This window comes from Hevea brasiliensis, chromosome 13, assembly GCF_030052815.1.
Source record: "Hevea brasiliensis isolate MT/VB/25A 57/8 chromosome 13, ASM3005281v1, whole genome shotgun sequence".
Taxonomy (NCBI): Eukaryota; Viridiplantae; Streptophyta; class Magnoliopsida; order Malpighiales; family Euphorbiaceae; genus Hevea; species Hevea brasiliensis.
Genome location: NC_079505.1, coordinates 26447814 through 26455329, shown reverse-complemented (window position 1 = coordinate 26455329; position 7516 = coordinate 26447814). Strand labels below are relative to the sequence as shown.

Genomic DNA, 7516 nt, shown 5'->3' with positions numbered 1-7516 from the left:
TTCAACCACATGAACATACCTCATTTCCATGTCTAAACCCTAACAATTAAACACACACACATGCTGCCACCATAAGCAACATAATTCAACAAACCATTCCATGAAACTTAAATACTTCAATCTTCTTCATGAGGTTGCCACAAGTTTACAGATACTCATCAACTTCAATTTACAATTTTCAAGCTTACAAATCAAACCTTACACATGGAATTCAACTACAATACAATCAAACATTTAAATCATCATTTAAACCACTATTTACATGCAAGAACAAACTGCTCATATTGATGTTTCATGGCTGCCAAAATGGTGCACTACCATTAACTTATCAAACATCAAAACTTCTTTCACAAATCAACTCACCACAACATCCACTCAAAGTTTAATGAAACAAGAATAAAAAATACACACTTACCACTTTTGAAGCTTAACCAAAACCTCACTAAACCTCCTTAAAATTGCTATCAAAATCTTCCTTGCAAGGTGAGGATTAACTTTAAAGAAGAGACTTAGTGAAAATGGTGGCTCAAAGTGGATTGCATGGAGCTTGGAAAGGATTCGGCCATGGAGGTTTCTTTCACTTGTTTCGGCTGGTTTTGCAAAGTGAGGAAGATGAAGGTATATTCTGCCACAATTATGCTTAATGGTCCACTTAAGTGGTGTTAGTAGAGCACTAATTGAATAAAAATATATTTTAATGTTAAACTTTTCAATTTTTCACAATTTTCTTCTATCTTTTGCTATTTAGATTATGTACTACTATTTTAATTTTTCATGACATTTTCCATGTATAATATCATTTATTTTTAATGGACATTTAGATCAAATGATAACTCGGGGTGTCAAATGACCACAATGCCCCTGTTCGGGTTACATTCTCAATTTTTCATTAATACCGAGTTTTATCATTTTCTTGATTTGTTGTCTTTCTTTGTACTAATTAGTTAATTTTTCTTTGATATTTCTAATGACATTTATATTTCAATAGATATTCATTTAAGTCTTAAAAATATTTTCCAGGGTTCCCCGCAGTCCAGGATAGTCAACGGTCCACACCGCAACTTCTCGGTGCGGTCACCCATCGCTATGATTCTCTGCTCGTTTAACTTGATTACATTTCATTGCTATTATTTTTCTTGTATTTTTTTGTCTTGTATTTCATTATTTTATGTCTCCTCACCCATATCTAAGTGTAGTTCTAGGCATTCTAGCTGTCCGGACAACACTGGTCACCGGAACAGTAGAACGCACTACCGAACATAGGGGTGTTACAATATATCAAGTCGGTTTCTAATTTTAAAACAGTTTTGAAATGAAAATTTCTATTTCAAAATTAAAAACCAAAATATTTCTGTTTCTAAATCCATTTCAAGTTAGAAACCGGTATTATTCGATTTCTAGTGACTTGAAATGAATGTCCATTTCTAATAAGTTTCTAAATTGTAAAATAGACAAAACCAAAATAAAACACTTTTTGAAAAAAAAAATGTTCGGTTTCTAAACATAATAAAATAAAATAAAATAAAATAAAAATCTCTTTATTTTAAAACTAAATTAGAAACCAAAAAATTCAAATTTAATTCATTTCAAATTACTGAAAAATATTTTATTATTTCATTTATTTAATAGATTGTTTCCTATATTAAATTATATTATATAAAATTAATTTTAAATGCTCAATATCACATACAATAGCAAGTTATCAAATATTTGTCAATATTATATATAGATATGACATTGAAGGGTTACGACAATAATGTAGTGTACAAAAATATAAAATATTATAAGAACAAAACAATAAGCTAATTGTCATCACTAATTTCATCACCAGCATCAATAACTTTATAATCATCTTGGTGAGTAACATCCAAAGCTTAGGCTATAAACTGTGCACCCTGCATAATCTGTACCATCATGTTCTGCATCATTTATTGCATGCATTCCTCTAGTGTTTGCTCGAGTTGCTGGTGTCTCTCCTCCAACATTTGCTCGCAATGTTGGTGTCTCTCCTCCAGCATTTGCTCGTGTTGTCAATCTCTCTCCTCCAACATCTGCTTGCATTATTGGTCTCTCTCTTCCATTATAGCCAGACTATCCTTTAGAGTCTTGACAGTTTGGTGCAATTTTCGAATCTCTTCCTTCATTGCCTTCGACTGAGCATGATGGGATGCAGTAGAAGATGGTCCATGCGTGAGTCAGGGTAGAAAACTGATGCTGGGAATCTAATGCCATAAACCCTATTTTTCTTTTTCCCTCGCCCTTACAGCCTGATAATATAGTGCTCCTCATCCACAATAAGAGGGTCGCTGCATCCCTCTTGTGGCTGAGATGACTACTCCTTAAGCATTAAAAATGCGTCTAGCATAAGTCAATACACATGTTTTAAATGCATCTGTTATGACAATTGAATAAATAAACTCAATTATTCATTTTTTTTTCCTTACAATTGAAAGGCAAATAAAATATTTGTTCACTTACCTTAATTGATTGTGCCCATACATCAACCATATCGGAGTTGCCCTTCCTAGCATGGGTCTTATAGAAAAGCTCATAGGGAAGAGGTCTCTGCCAAAGCTGAGCTTCCTAAAAAGATATAATGATTTTAGTGATTTTTAGAATAATGTTCGAGTAATCGATACTAATATGTAAATAGACACTAACAAAACAAACACATATGAAAATATTAACATTCTATCCACATGAGTAGCATGTGAAACTGAGCCCCCTATATGTCAAGAAATGCCTACCCTAGCTCCCTTGTCTCACTACGATAGTTAGCAATAAATTAATAGCTCTTAGCTTTGAACTCTGGGCTACTCCCTGCCTCCTTCCATTTTTGCATTGTACTATCAGACACAAAGACCTTGGATTTTCTTTTCCTGACATTGCACATTGATGCCTTGTAGTACAGCCTTACACCTTCAAGCTTCCTTTGTAAGTGGTATCACCTCTTGCCAGTCAAAGTATTTTTGTAGTAAAACAAATAAAAATAGTACAATTATATTAGTTTGACAACATTTAAAAAAAAAAAATTGACAGCATTTCCCCTTACACTGCAAGATATTGCCAGAATAGCAATGAAAATTAGAAATAGATTGTTTCCCTTTCTATTTTGCAATGGTTTTACAATGGAACAAAAATTAAATTTGTTTATTAGAAGTCATAACGAATTAGAAACATATTGGAAATGCAATTTAGAAACGAAAAAGAATCCACTACTATTTTTAATGCTAAAAAATGGTGCAATAATTAGAAACTTATTAGAAATGGAAGAGAAATGAAAATTGAAGAGGGAAAACTTCCGTTTCTAATTTTAACGCCAAAAAATTTATCCCCAAATTTAGAAACAGAATAAAAATGGAATACAAACGAACCGAAATCTATTTTTAATTTGTTTCTAAATTAGAAATGGACTAAAATCCATTTCTAATTTGTTCCTAAATTAGAAATAGATTCAATACTATTTCCAATTTATTTATAAATTTAGAAATGGATTTTGAAATTCATTTCTAAATTTAGAAATGAATTTTAAAATCCATTTTCAAATTGTAGAGAATGAAATGGAGCTTAAAAATTTAGAAACGAATTCCAAAATCCATTTCTAAATTTAGAAACAGATTCAATTCCATTTCTAAATCTATTTCTAAATTGTAGAGAATGAAAATAAAGCTTAAAATTTAGAAACGAATTAAGAATTTCTTCTCTAAATTAGAAAGGGATTCAATTTCATTTCTAATCTGTTTCTAAATTGAAGAGATTCAAAATTATGAAGGGAAATAACTCTTTAAAAAAAAATTGAAATGGACTTCTCAATCCATTTCCAAAATTAGGAACAGATTTTGAATTCCATTTCTAAATTGTGGACCTTAAAATTAATGACAGGAATTATCGGACATTTTTTAAAATTTAGAAATGGCCATAAAAATTTCAAATTTATAAATAGATTTAAAAATCCATTTCTAATTTTTAAAGGGAAAATCCCAACATTTTTTCAATTAGAAACGAATTACACAATCCGTTTCTAAATCACTTATAAAAATCCCTCCCTCATTATCTCACTCATTCTTTCATTTTCTTTTCTCTCATTTCACTCTTTCTTCCATTTCTTTTCATTTCTCTTTCTTTCATTCCCTTTCATTTCTTCCTCATTCTCTTCATTTATCTTTCATATCATTTTTCTCTTTTTTTTTCTTTCCTTTTCATTTATACTTTTTTTTTTTCATTTCTTTTTCTCTCATTTCATTCTTTCTTCAATTTTATTTCATTTTCTTTCTCATTTTCTTCCTTTTGTATTTCATTTCATTTCCCTCTTTTTTTTATTAATAGTTTTTTATTTCATTTTTCTCTCATTTTTCTCATTTTTTTTATTTTCTATCATTTTCTTTTATTTCATTTTCCTCTTATCTTTTTTTTTATAACTCATTCTCCCATTTTAATTTTTATTAGTAATTTAATTTTTAGTAATTTTTATTAAAATATAGTTATGGTAATTTTTGTTTAATTTATTTTTATTTGTAATTTTTTGATAATATTTTTATATTGTTTTTAGTATTAATGTATTTTTATTAGTATAATATTAATAAATTTTTTAGTAATTTATTTTTTAATGTTTTACTATAACACATTAATGACAATTTCCATTTGTATTTTTATTAGTAATTTTGTTTTTAATATTTTTATTTTCACAAAAAATCTATTTCTAAATTTTTTTTAAAATGATTTTTTTCTTATTAAAAATGAAACTCCCTTTTGAAATAAAAACAGAGAAAAATCTGTTTCTAATTTGAAACTATTTAATCTCTCTTTCTATATTAAAAATGAAAAAAGTAAAAATAGATTAAAAATAAAATTGTTTCCATTTCTATTTAGAAACAGAATGTTATCCATTTCTAATTTAGAAATGGACTGAAATTTTCGTTTTTATAGTTATAATTAGAAACTTTTTTTTTTTTAAACCGAATTAGAAACGAAAATTTTCATTTTAGAAACAGAAAATTCTCTTTCTATTTTTTTTTTTTTTTTTGTAGTGTAATTAATTTTGGACAGTCCAGTTTTTCTAAAAAAAAGAAATTCATCTTTTTTAAGTTCCAACGGCTTATCTTACTAAGCACCTAAAATAGGGGAGACCAGTTTACCACAGAACTAAAATAGGATTGAAAAATAAATTTTAAAAATTAAAAAAAAAAAATCAATTTACCTGCACTACAGCAGTTGATAGAGGAAGATAAACTGGACATGGAATTGCCAATAGAAACAAGCAGCCGACCAATATAAGCCTGTGGGGACTGAAGGTGTGTCTCTACTGATGAGGGGAGGACGAATGAATGAACGAAGATGAAGCCGCAATGCGAGTCTGTGGAGGCGTGCGTTGAGTGAGAGCGTGAATGCAGGGCTGGGCCTTGTGTTGAGGTGAGTATGGGTATGATGGTTCTATGAGTAGGGCGTTAAGCTGCTGCCTAAAGAAGAATAGGATGCCTTTGTTGTAGGCAGCAGAGAAATAGGTCGATTTTGCGAGAAGGAGCTGTACGATGGAGTGCTGTTGAAGTTGGGCTCTGTGACGGTGCGTCTTCGAAGAAATTGGCTATGGAGCTGAGCAGATGGGCATATGGGTTTTGTCTGTATTACTATACTGGGCCAGTTCAACGCCGAAATGGGTCTTCGGGGAGTACAGTGAACGAAATGAGCAGGAGTCGAAGAAGAAGAGGCCGATGCAAAGATGGAGGGACCTGAGATAGCGTCGTTTTTGTAGAGGTAGGTGTTGGATGCTATGAGGAGGAGAGTATGAAGGGAATGGAAAGTCTAAGTTGCACCATTTGGGAGAGGCACTACCAATTTATGCTTCCTCTAAAACTTTCCCAAAATTTCTCCAATTTCCTTTTTACATTCCTAACGAATAGTAGAAGATTGTGCATTTATAAGGTAAGAAAGCATATGCATATATATATATATATATATATATATATTCACGAGAAATTTAAAATGAAGTGTCTAGATTTAATAAAATATAAAGGAGGGTTGAGATTCCAAGTAGTACATTTTTTTTTTTTTTAAATCGAGGGCAAGATTAAAATTAGATAAACTTCTCTATACTTTTTAAAAAAAAAAAAAAAAGCCTTCAACCTAATGGTTGAGATTAAATTCCAATGGTGAAGATTAAAATTGTTAAAAAAAAATAAAAAGGTTTTATTTTCCTGAAATTAAAATTAAAATTAGAATTGCAAATGAAATTAAGATTAAAGTCTAATTAAAGGTTGAGGTGAAAAGGAAAATTAAAATTGAAAATTAAATACTGAAGTTAAAAAAAATGAAGATTTAATCGGAAATTAAAATCAAAATTCAAGTTAAAATTAGAATTGAAATTTGATTAAAATTTGATAACTGAAATTAAAACATTGTTTCAAAAATAAAAATTAAAATTCAAAACTTGATTAAAATTTGAATTACATAGAGAAAAAATGACATTTAATTTTGAAACCGACCATGGACGATGTCTAAACGCAACCAAAAGAATTAGAAATCGATCAAAATCAATTTTAATATTAAAAAAGATATACTTATTTTTTTAAACTGAAATCAATTGGTTTCTAAATATAACTTAATAAATAGATAAATTTTAAAAATAAAAATAATCAGTTTCTAAACATAACTAGATAAACCCTAATTTTTGAAATTGAAATCAATCGGTTTTCAAAGTATCCTTAAATTTTAATAAATAAAATAAGTAATTAGTTTAGTTTTGAAGCCAAATACAATCAATTTTTAAATAGAACTATATAATACCTCAATTTTTGAAACCAAAACTAAGCATTTTCTAAATTTATTTTAAAAGAATTAGAAACTGGCATCAATTGGTTTCTAATTTGATATTAAAATTTGATAAATAAAATATATGTAGATAGAACTTTTGAAACCGAAAGAAATCGATTTTTAAATATAATTACATAATACTTTAATTTTTAAAATCGAAAATAATTAGTTTCAAATTTGACAATAAAATTTAATGAATAAAATATATCTAGATAAATTTTGAAACAAAAATAATCGGCTTTTAATTTTAAATTAAAGTTTAATAAATAAAATACTTCTACATCAATTTTGAAACCGAATAAAATCGATTTCTAAATATAACTAAATAAAGCATTAATATTTGAAACCGAAATTAATCGATTTCTAAATTTAACTTATAGGAATTAGAAACTGTCTTTAAATTTAATAAACAAAATAGATATAAATTACTTTTGAAACTGAAAACAATTAATTTTTAACTATAACTAACGGAATAAAAAACGAAAATAAATTGGTTTCAACGTTGACCTACATATAATTTTGGGGATTTAAATTAGAAATGATCATAATTCTATTTCAGAAATTGGTTTGTAATTAGTTTTTAAATCGATGCTAAATTTATAACTAAATTTTGTCTTGTAATTTCAAAACGAATTTGTTTCGGTTTCTAATTTTAGTTCAAATCGGTTTCTAATATATTTAACTCATTTCACTCATTTTTTGTTTTAAA

General features: G+C 28.2%; 1 long non-coding RNA gene across 2 annotated transcripts; it reads right to left on the bottom strand.

Moving 5' to 3' along the window:
* Window positions 1-1744: 1744 nt before the first annotated feature.
* Window positions 1745-5885, bottom strand: LOC110654100 (uncharacterized). Of its 2 annotated transcripts, XR_002494677.2 has the most exons (4): window positions 5198-5885; window positions 2748-2948; window positions 2479-2583; window positions 1745-2358 (listed from the first exon to the last, which is right to left on the bottom strand). It is a non-coding gene; the product is annotated as an uncharacterized LOC110654100 (long non-coding RNA). The 2 variants fall into 2 exon arrangements; XR_002494678.2 differs by lacking the exon at window positions 2748-2948.
* Between the last annotated feature and the right edge of the window lie 1631 nt (window positions 5886-7516).